We start from the raw sequence: 11,585 nt of genomic DNA, 5'->3' as shown, positions 1-11,585 counted from the left end.
GCCGTTCCCAGGTCCCGGTTTTAAGTGGGGACATTGTTTCTCCACTTCTTCCTGGGGTTCTGAATGGCTTGTTTTCTTATAACGTGTGAGTTCAACGCTATAGACATATCCATCTTCCCTCATACACCCAGTTATTGAATCTTTGAATTCTACCATGGTATTTTCATTCCCGGGATCCTGGTAACTGCCAAATCTGGAATGCTTCTAATTTCCCCCAACGGCTAAATGGTACCATATAGTGTTTGTTTTCTGCTGAGGTGATCTCTATATTATCTTCGGGAATCTCATATCCTGCTGAATTAGTAATCTTTACATTATATTCGTGGATTGGAGGCCATTCATCATCCTGATTTTTAAGTTTCGTGATAATATTTGATCCAATATAAGAATACTGACCGGTCTTTTTCTTACACCACCGAGCCCAGCACAATTGTATATTTTCCTTCCTTTTCGAGACCACTGGGCCCTGGTTTGATTCTTGTACATGTTCCCAGATCCAATTACTTTTCTTCAGGAATTTCCATATATTTGGGCTTTTGTTGTCCCTATTCTGCATCTGAAACACACACCATCTCCGTGATTTATTTCGCAACTATACACCTTGCCTTGTAATGTACCACAACCCATTACGTATGGTGTTGTTATATTATCTTTTGTACTATTTCAAATCCAAACGTGAACATCTTCCTTATATGTCTCAGATGTACCATTACGGTCTTTTGATTGTTTATGATCACCAATGATTGGAGGTTCCATTCCATAAATGGGGAATGGGGCGCATTTGCCTCCTTCGCCCAGTGTACAGATGTACCTCCGGAAGTTTCACTGCACATCCAATCATCATTATCAGTTAGCAGCGCTACATCTCTGATCTGTGGGTAGACCAGAATGTAACATCTTAATTCGTAACAGTTTCCATCTGGCTGATATGGATCCATTTACGTTTACATTCTCCCTTTGGACCATATGGAACATTCAGTAGGTACACTGGATAAGGGGTAAGCCACTTAGGACTGAGTTGAGGAGGAATTTCTTCACCCAGAGAGTGGTAAACCTATGGAATTCTCTACCACACAGGGCAGTTGAGGCCAATTCATTAAATATATTCAAGAGGTAGATAGATATATTTCTTGAGGCTAAATGGATCAAGGGATATGGGGAGAAAGCAGGGGCAGGTTTCTGAATTCGGATGGTCAGCCATGATCTAATTAAATGGCAGAGCACGCTCGAGGGGCCGAACGGCCTACTCCTGACCCTATCTTCTATGTTTCAATGTTTCTATGTTACACAGCTGGATTTCTTTTATCTGCTAAGGTATGCAGGCCTGTCCATTTTACCTCGAATGAGTGTTTCCTTGGAGAGAAATTTCGTAACATCACTTGGTCTCCAACATCATACTGAAATGGGTGACCCTCTTATCATAATATCGCTTGATTTGTTCACGTGATTTGCCTGTGTCAATGGACACTATTCTGTTCACCTCGGCCATATAATATATCAGGGTTTGTAACCATTTTTGGCTACATGGTTGCAATTTTAAAGTTGTATTATTCCCCAGTGTTTGATGTCCTGGTATTTGCATCTGCCTCCCAGTCATGGCTTCATATGGCTTTACCCTCGTAGTCTCGTGTGGGGCTGAACGTATTGCCATTAAGCATAAGGGCAACATGTCAGTCCATTGAGTGGGGTGTTCAGTACACAACTTCTGCAACATTGTTTTTAAAGTTCGATTCCACCACTCCACGATCCCTGATGATTGTGGATGGTGGGCAATGTGCAAATGATATTTTATTGTAACGTTTCTTGTGGGGTTGGGAAAACTGCCCCCGTATAGTGTGGACCCTAATCGCTATCCGCTTGTAGTGATAATCCCCACCTACAGAACACCTCACTCCATAGAATTCGGGCTGCTGTGCGTGCTGTATTATTTCTTGTGGGAAACGCCTCCAAACATTTAGTGAACTGAACAATGACAACGTGTGTGAACTCGTAGTTACACTTGGATATTGTTAGCGGGCCAATAAAGTCAATCTGCAGGTGTGTCCATGGTCCCTCGGTAGGAGGCTGTGACCTAAGTAAGGAGTGATTAGAATATGAAGGAGGGTTTGTTTGTCGGCATGGCAGGCAGCGATTAACATATTGTTCCACATGCTGCTCCTTTTCAGGCCACCAACAAACGGGTAATACGTTTTGGAGTGTAGTGGCCACTGAGCAATGTCCCGCTGTAGGGTGAGAATGGAAAAGGACCAGAATCTCTTCCTTCAATTGGGGAGGAATGCAAACTACTAAGTCTCCCTCTATATTCCTCGCCATGAGCAGGGGAGGGTTTTTAACCGCACCATGTTGTACTAAAGTTAAGTCTGCCCATGAGGCTGGTGCAGATAATGGGCGCCCTTGCTCATGCTAGGCTATTACTTGTGCATAGGGTGTATGTGAGTCCTGCATGGCCAAGAGATCAATGGTTATAACTTTGGTAACCGCTACCACTACGGGTGCCTGTGTGTCATTCATCACCCACCAAGGTATTGGATAGACTGTTAACAAGGCGATCCGCTGCTAGGTTACCAAGGCGTGGGGGATCAAGCTTTCTGATGGGCTGCTACCTTTCCTACATGACAAGGGGCGAATCGCTCCTGGAGCACTTCCCATAGCTTACAGAGAAGAGCAGAATGTAATAAAGAATTACCATCTGATGAGCAAAAATCATTTGTATGATATAGGGGAAGGGCCAGACGTAGCTGCTGTCGGACCAGATATTAGTTTCATCCGTAATTGTGTAGTGAGTGGCGAGAATTACTACAATTACTTCTGCTTGTTGAGAGGATTGGGCGGGAACGTGAAATCCCACCGGCAATTTTGGGGTGTCCATATCAATGAGGGCACATCCAGTTATAGTTTGGCCATCCACATAGTATGATGATCCGTCTATGTACACATTTCAAGTTCCAGGTATGAAATTAGCCTTTATTGGATTTGGTTCCATATCTAGTACTGGGAATGGACACTGGTGTAAGCTTCCCTCATAGGCGAGCATAAGGGGTATCAGTGTAGTTCGTTTAGGAGAAAGGTATGATTCGCTGAGAGGGCATCTTAGTCTCACTTGGTTTTAGCAGCAGATTAAGGGGCGTGTGTGGTAAATGCAAAATCACTTTCTGTAGTCCGCTGATATAAGTAAAATGATTGACAGCCCAAAATATTGCCAACCGGTGCCGATCACACACTGAGAATGTGCCTTCTAGCCCTCGTAAGATATGTGAGGCATGAGCGATGGGGTGTAGTATCTCATTAATTGCCTGGTTCTGACTTAAAATGGCACTTTAGCTGGAAGGGGTGGAGCCTACTTCAAGGTGAAGGGGCTGAATATGATCCGGGGAAATGAGAGCTGTAGCCTGTATCTTGACTCGTTTCAAAGCACTAACCGCAGCAGAATGGTGTTCTCCCGATACGGGTTGTATCTCTTCCACGTCGCCCTTTAAAAGATCATACAAAGGTTTAGCCAAGTCTGCAAAGTTCGGAATAACATTTCATTGATATCCAACCAGGCCTAGAAAGGATCGCAGTGCAGTCTTTGAAACTGGCAGTGAAAGCCGCTGAAAAGTCTCTACATTTAGATCGTCCAGACACAGGCCGTTTTCTGAAATTTTTACTCCCAAAAATGTAACCTCATCATTTGCCAGCTGAGCCTTTTTTGGATTTACTTTGAGCCCTGCCTTCTGTACTAACCCTATCAATTCATCTAGAAGTTCTAGGTATTCCTCCATTGTTTCAGTAGCAAGGAGCAGGTCATCAACATACTGTAGATGGACCGATGGTTTAGAAAAATCTTTAACTCTTGTGCCATTTATTGATGAAAGATCGATGGCGAGTTATGAAGCCCCTGCGGTTAACACTTAAATGTGTAGCCCTGCCCTTCAAAAGTGAACGCAAATTTATGCTGGTTCTCCTGAGCAACAGGAGTACTCCAGAAACCATTCGCTATGCCTAGAGCAGAGAAGACTGTGGCCTTGGTGGGTATGGATGTTAACAGAGAAGGGGCTCGACTAACAGTCGGACTCTGACGTGGGGAAGCTTTGTTTAGGGCTCGGTAATCAATAGTAAGCCTCCACGATCCATCTGGCTTCCTTACCGGCCATGCAGGGGAATTAGTGGCAAACGACCCTGTTCTTCTAATGAGACAATGGCTGTTCGCAAATACAAAATACTTTCTCGGGGAATCGGGTACCAGTTGCCTGCACGATGGAGTGGCTCATTAATTTGTGTTTCCCCTTCCTTTCTCCCGCAGTCGTGTTCAGATATAGCAAAGGCAGCTGCATGTTTGGTCACTAAGGATTTAACAACAGGCAGGGAATGTTTCGGCAGCGTGATCTGCTCAGGCTTCTTTATAGCAAACACCGTGAGCGTCTGAAATCTGCACTATGTCTCCTGGTTTAGGTTCAAAGCATATACAGTTCTGATTGTAATCTATAATAGCTGTCATTCCCCTTAGGGTATCATTCCCAAGTATTCCCATTCTATTTGTCATACACATATACAATGGATCGGTATTTTTACGGGGAAGGTCTCAAGGTAAATACTAAGTGCCTCCCCTGGATATACGGGTGCTTGTGCACCGGTGACTCCCGTTATGACGACGCTACTTTTGCCTATTTCAAGTTGGAGTTCGGTGTCTGGGGAATGCAGGATTGTAACAGATAACCCAGTGATTATTAGCATAGTCAGCTGTCGGCCCGCAGGCAGCAAAGCTGAGAAAACTGGTCGACCATGGCCATCTCGTCTGAACCCCACTTCAGACCAGGCCAGTGGGGTGGGACTCCGTCATTGTGGGCCATTAAATTGTTGGGGCGGTGGTGAGGGTGGGAATAATGAGCTCATGGCTGGAGCCACTGGACTCCCCGAACTCTGGTTCAATGCAAGAGTTTGCATTATTCTCTCCTTTTGTGAGCCTAGGGCATCTATTTTACAGTCCATTGGATTGGGTGAGCGGGACGAACCATATTTCGAGTAATTATTATTCTTCCTCCCACCTCCTGAGCCTGTCTGTCTCGGATTCTGCCAATCCTTTGCAAAGTATCACACGTTTCCACAGTTATAACATATGAACTGTTTTCTTCAGGAGTTGGACACCGGAGGGGCCTGAGGCCACTGAACTACATTCACTGGCGTTTCTGTTATTGGTGTCCGGACCTGAATTTTACATAATCCCATTCAGAAGTAGCATCTCTTAATAGGTTGGTCCGCTGTGAGTTGTGGGTGACAGTGTGCCCCAAGGCTGTTCGCAGTGAGGTCTGAATATTCTTTAAGTATATTGTCTTAAATGCTGCTTCATCTTTCCCGTTTAATGCATCAGCATTGGGGCGGGCCTGTGTCATCTCATCAATAGTGTACAACCGATCCCCGATTGCAGCAGGGGTCTCATGAGCCCCTTGTTGGGTCTGGTTTAATTCCTGGACCAAATCAATAGTATCCAAACCTAGAGCTGTCTTTATGTATGTGATTAAAGCATTTAGGGTATTTCCCACATTAAATGCCAGGAATGGGAGACTGGTCCATATATCCGGAGTCAGGGTAGACAGTACAACATTTTTCATGTCACTATCCTCAAAATTGGGGTGTTAATTCCGGAATGCCACTGTACGTTGCCTTAGCTCTATACAGCATTTATGTGGGTTAACTGGTCCGAATTGCTGCCCACATCCCTGTAACTCTGCATAGTTCAGGGGCTTGGATCGTTCGTAAGTACCTGCCCACAACATTCCCGGAGGGCCTGCCGCTGGTGGTACTGCTTGTGCTGCTTGAGCCTTATCAGCTACCGCAGCTGGTGCTGGTGGTGGGTTAGGAATCACTTGGGTGCGGGTCAGAATTTTAACTGGGGCTTTAACAAGTACAGGCTCGCTCACTGAGGTTTTTATACTGTTATTCGCGTAGGCTGGGGCCCTCCCAGCCAAGTTATTGGTGGCATACGAGATGGGGGACTTTTGGGAAGCAGACTGCAAGTGAGAGAATAGCTGTCCATTTAACCTCTCGTATTGCTGATCGCAACACACGGGGGAGTCTATTCCTGTAACTGCCACTGTTCCAGCCCATTGTTTCCCCAACAGTTTTTCTAATTGTTGTATAGTACTGTGGCATTGTTGGTGGTCTAACTCCCTGTGGGGACACTGAAGAGCCTCTCTAAGGGACCCTCGTGACTCATTTAGTTGACTGATCAGGCAGTCAATGGCCCAGAAATTCGGGTCGGGGGCTTCCCACAGGTGAAAGCCCCCGATCTACACTAAACTAGCGCACCGACATTTGAGGCTTGGGCCTGCGTGGATTTCCTCTCTGTGGCCCGGTCCAGCTCCCGGCATGCTGCGCTTGCGTGATCCAGCGGTGTAGTTAGTGCAATGCGTCCACTGGGATCACTTGAGCCATGGGCAACCAATTGGAGCGGGTAAAAGCCCATTCATATGATTGACAGACAGACCTGTCAACCTTATGTATACTCCAGCCACCAAAACAGTAGTTAACCTTCAAATAATTTTTTTAAACACATCACACTTTTTAAATAAATTATAAATAACATTACATAACAATTTGAACAATAATTTAAATTTAAAAAAAATAATAATTTTTTTAAAGCGGAGCAAAAAATACACCTACCTTAGATTAAAGTATTTAAAAATATTAAACCTGTGGAAAAAAATTTTCATTTTTAAGTAATTGACCACTTACCTTTTAAAATGACGTCCTTATGCCTGGTTATTACATTTCTAAAATGTAGAGACTTATGCGCACGGAAAGACCTGTAAAAAAAAGGAAGTTCAACACGCACGCACAGACTCCCGCACGCATGTGTTCGACCTCTGAACCCCTTCGTTCAGATGAACGGAAGTGCCGGCTTTCCGCGCATGCGTAGTGCATGCAAGATACCGGCAGTTCCATTGGGTCCATGCGTGATTGCTCCGTGCATACTCACGTGTTGGGACCCGAATTTCTGGGCCATTATCTTTTGTTCAGAAGGCTATTTGGCTTTTAGCCTCTTCAAGGTTCTGCATTGCAGCGCTGGCGTGAACGGTGTTAATAATCTGTTGCTGCATTATTGCTGCCGAGTCACCGACATGTCCCTGAAGAATTGCATTCTTGTTTTTTAACTCTAAGGCTTCTTTCTCCGATTTTGACTTTTCACTCTGTAACGTTAGATTCTCTCTTAACTTTTCCCACTGAAACGTTAAATTCTCCTCCAAATGCTGCGAGTTTGCACCCGTTAACGTTAGATTGTCTTGTATCACCCGTAGTTTGTCTTTTTCTAATTCATCCTGATCATCTTCCATTTCTAGGAAGGTTTCTTTATCTTGTTCCACACAATACACTGTGGCATAGATCAGTAGCTGCACTGCCCTATCCGCCTTCCATCACTTCTCCTTAACTTGCTTTTCAATGAACGCAAAAACGTCCTCCAAAGATACTCTCACATTCTTTGTTAGACATTCTACTATCAATGGCTGCAATTGTGCATCATCGCACTTCTTCATTAACTTCGCTTTATAATCTAAAAAAACAATCTCACTCGACATTCTAATATCAACTTAAAGAGACACTATCTGATAGATAACCTAACCTTTCACAACAACTTTCATTGATCAGACGAAAAGCCAAACGAAAATCCAAACGCCTGCCTTATGCACAATAGACCTGATCTCAATTAATATTCACTACCCCACGTTGGGAGCCAATCTGTAGCTTTTAAAAGCTCTTATAATAATGTGTCCGTGACTACACTAACCACTCCGGGTTCAGCTATTTGGGTATCAGTTAAACAGGTTTATTAAACATTAAACATCCAGTACAAAGCAGTAGTACTGAACAAGGAGATAGTCAGAGTCTGTTCCTCGAACCCGGCGTTCCTTCCCAGTGACTGCGGCGTGGTCTCCTGATTTTATGTTGCTGTGCTCTGTTGACTGAAGCTCGCTTCCTTGGGATTTTGCTGTGTTCTGTTGACCAAAGCTCGCTTCCTTGGGATTTTGCTGTGTTCTGTTGACCGAAGCTCGCTTCCTTGGGATTTTGCAGTGTTCTGTTGACCGAAGCTCGCTTCCTTGGGATCTCGCTGTGTTCTGTTGACCGAAGCTGCTATCAATCTCTGGCTACATGGTGCGCTGCTTTCGATGTTCAAAACCTGAATCTTTATATCCTTTTACCTATCGTTTTGCCTACGTGGCAGTAATTAACCCTCTGACACCAGGTAAAAAGTCTTGCTTCCCTCGGTAGCCATTTTATGACCAGGTTGATCCCAGTAGGTTTGTCTCTATGCATTACTAAGTATCCTTATCTTAGATGTTCACTTTGCACAAAGGATTTCCTCGAACATTTTCTAAACAGACTCTCCATCCTATAGCTATACTACTGAAGGATGTGTCCAACTCCTATCTCCCTCTCTAGTTCTTATCTCTTTACGCGTAATATTGCTGAATTCCTCATCTCCATAAACTTAGCACTACATTCCATTACTTCATTAATTGTAAACACAGCAGTGTTTTTAGTCAGGTTGGCATAATTTCCCATCCTGCTTTGCTCTCAGCCATTCGCGATTTTATACAGGCTTGTATGCTTTTAACATACAATTTCACATATTATAGTTATGTAAAAATGGTTATAGAATCTTAATAATTTTTACTAAATCCTATGGTTACACCCTATCCTAAGGAACCACAGTGCCGTGGTCAGTTTGCCCATCCTCCCTGCATTCTTTTTTCTCATCCATACAGGTAGAAATTACCTTGTCCCTGTTGGAAAAGGTCCAGGCAGAGGCTCATCCATCACTACATCCTGGGTCCCCAAACCTTCCTGAATCGCAGTCACTACCTCCTGTCCCTGACAACTGACGAAATCTAAAGTACTACTTAACCTGAAGGCTGTGACTGCCTCCTGGAATTAAGTGACCAGATCATTCTCCCCATCCATTCTGCATGGCAATGTCTTAAGCTCGTATTCCGGCTCAACAATTCTGAGCCCAAGTTCCTCGAGTTGCAGAGACTTACTGCAGATGTGGTGGCTCGGGATCGTGATGCTCTCCACAGAATCCAGTCGCTGCAGTTACGACACACCACCTGTCCTACCATCACAAAACTTGTTTTATTTATTAATTATTAGTTAATGATTTTATTCAATCGATATTTTTCTGGTTAATTGTATCATTTTATTTAGTTTAATTTAGTAATTTAATAATACTAGCAAGTTATTGTTTATCAGCTCTTAATTTCCCCCCTTCCCTAACATAGAGAGCAAAACAGAGCTGCAACACTCACTAACCAATCACCTGTCTGCTCCTCTAAAACGTCACTCTTTGTTGTTTTTCATTCGGAGCCTCCCGCTGACGCACCTTTTGACACAATTTTATTGTAGCATGTCTTTGCCACCCGTATTAACTTTTTCAATTCCCTCCTGTACTTTACATAATGTTCCTGGTTATTAACGTAATCTTTTTTCTGGCATTTTTCATAAGGCTACTTCTTTTTTAAAGCTCTGTGATCTTTCAGTGCAGGGCTGAATGTTGTACAGCTCTGTGTCCTTACACTGCAGGGCTGTGTGTTGTACAGGTCTATGTCCTTACACTGCAGGGCTGGATGTTGTACAGGTCTGAGTCCTTACACTGCAGGTCTGTGTGTTGTACAGGTCTGTGTTTTTGCACTGCAGGGCTGTGTGTTGTAACGGTCTGCGCCCTTACACTGCAGAGCTGCATGTTGTACCGGTCGGTGTCAGTTTATTCATCAGGCATTGATGAGCATTTTGATATCGGATTGTATGAGGATGCAATGGAGGTTGACGTAGGGCATCATTGCTATGGAATGACAAATGGGACTGAAGCATAAATAATGTTCAACAAGTGTCATTCTGAGCTAACAGCTAAGGTGGAACTTATGGTTATGATATAAAGCAGGTGCCTGGGACTAAAGATGCAGGCTTCAGTCTTGTCAATGTGTGCATCGAAAAATTTGTGATGCATCCAAAAAGGAATGTTGGCCCAGTAGTCAGACGACATGGTGACAGAGTGGAGGGGGTAGGATGTGCGGTGGGGAGGGTGATCGAGAATGATAGAATTTTAACGGGGGTACAAGAACAGAAAGTTCGGTGGGAGTTTGGGCACAAATCTTTGAAGGTGACAGGACCGTGTAACAAAGCAGCTGATAAAGCCTAAGCAGTCCTGGGCTTTATAAACATAGGCGTAGATTACAAACACCAGAACGGTATGTTAAACCTATATAAATGGGGGCAGGTGGAGTGTTTTGCCCAATTCTCGGCACTACAACTTAGGAAGGACGTGAAGCATTGCAGAGGGTACCGGAGGTATTTACTATATAGGATCCAGAGATGAGGAGTTGCAGTTACGTGGATAGATTGGATAATGTACGTTTTAATCGTTCATTGGAAGTGGGCATCGATGGCATTTATTTCCGTCCCTAGTTGCCCTTGAGAAGTTGGTGAAGAGCCAGCTTCTTGAACCGCTGCAGTCCCTGTGGTGAATTCACACCCACAGTGCTGTTAGGGAGGGAGTTCCAGGAATTTTACCCAGCGACGATGAAGGATCAGCGATATACTTCCAAGTCAGGATGGTGCGTAACTTATAGGGGAGCTTGCAGGCGATGGTATTCCCATGCTCCTGCTCCACTGTGCTTCTAGGTGGTAGAGGTTTCGGGTTTGGGAGCTGCTACCGAAGAAGCCTCGGCGAGTTGCTGCAGTGCAACTAGTAGATGGTCCACACTGCAGCCACGGTACGCCGATCGTGGAGGGAGTGAATGTTTAATGTGGTAGTTGAGGTGCCAATAAGGCGAGCTGCATCATCCTGGATGTTATACAGCTTTTACAATGTTGTTCTATCTGCACTCATCCACGTAAGTGGAAGTTATGCCATCACTCTCCTAACCTGGGCCTCATAGAAGGTGCCAATGTTTTGGGGAGTCCCCAGCTTACCTTGCTTCTGACCTGGTCTGGCCAAGCTGGGGTTGTTCTCCTTAGAGCAGAGAAGGGTGGAGGAGATTTCATAGAGTTTTTTTTATATCTAGAACGGTTTCAGATAGAGTAAATTAAGGTAAACTGTTTCCACTGGCTGAAGGGTCGAAAGCCTTAGAACACATATTTAAGATGGTTGGGGAAAGAACCAGAGTCGACATGAGGAAAATCAGTTTTATCCAACGAGTGGTTAGGATTTGCAATGCACTGCCTGATAGTGTGGTGGATACAGATTCAATAGTCGGCTTCAGATGGGCATTGGAAAACACTTGATGGAGGAACAAGTGTGGGGATGTGGAAAAACATCAGGAGAGTGGGACTAACTGGATTGCTCTTCGAAAGAGCCTCGATGGGGCGAATGGATGAACTATTCTATGACTCCATGATTTTGCAGTACTAGGAGATGGAGTTAAAACTATTGTCGTCAGCGTACATTTAAAAGCTGATCGCATATCCATGGATGAAATCTCTAAATTGAGCATGTAGATGAGGACAAAGAGCGGCCGATGATCGATACTTTAGAGGCAACAAAGGGAACGGAGCTGTGGGGTGGTGGCTGTGGAGAGAAAGCATTGCTGGAGATTCTCTTGCTTCGATCAGAT

Source organism: Somniosus microcephalus, unplaced genomic scaffold (assembly GCF_052327205.1).
Source record: "Somniosus microcephalus isolate GS21.2 unplaced genomic scaffold, FLI_Smic_1.0 unresolved_chr5, whole genome shotgun sequence".
Lineage (NCBI taxonomy): Eukaryota > Metazoa > Chordata > Chondrichthyes > Squaliformes > Somniosidae > Somniosus > Somniosus microcephalus.
The sequence above is the reverse complement of the archived record's forward strand: the minus strand, read 5'-3'. Positions refer to the sequence as shown.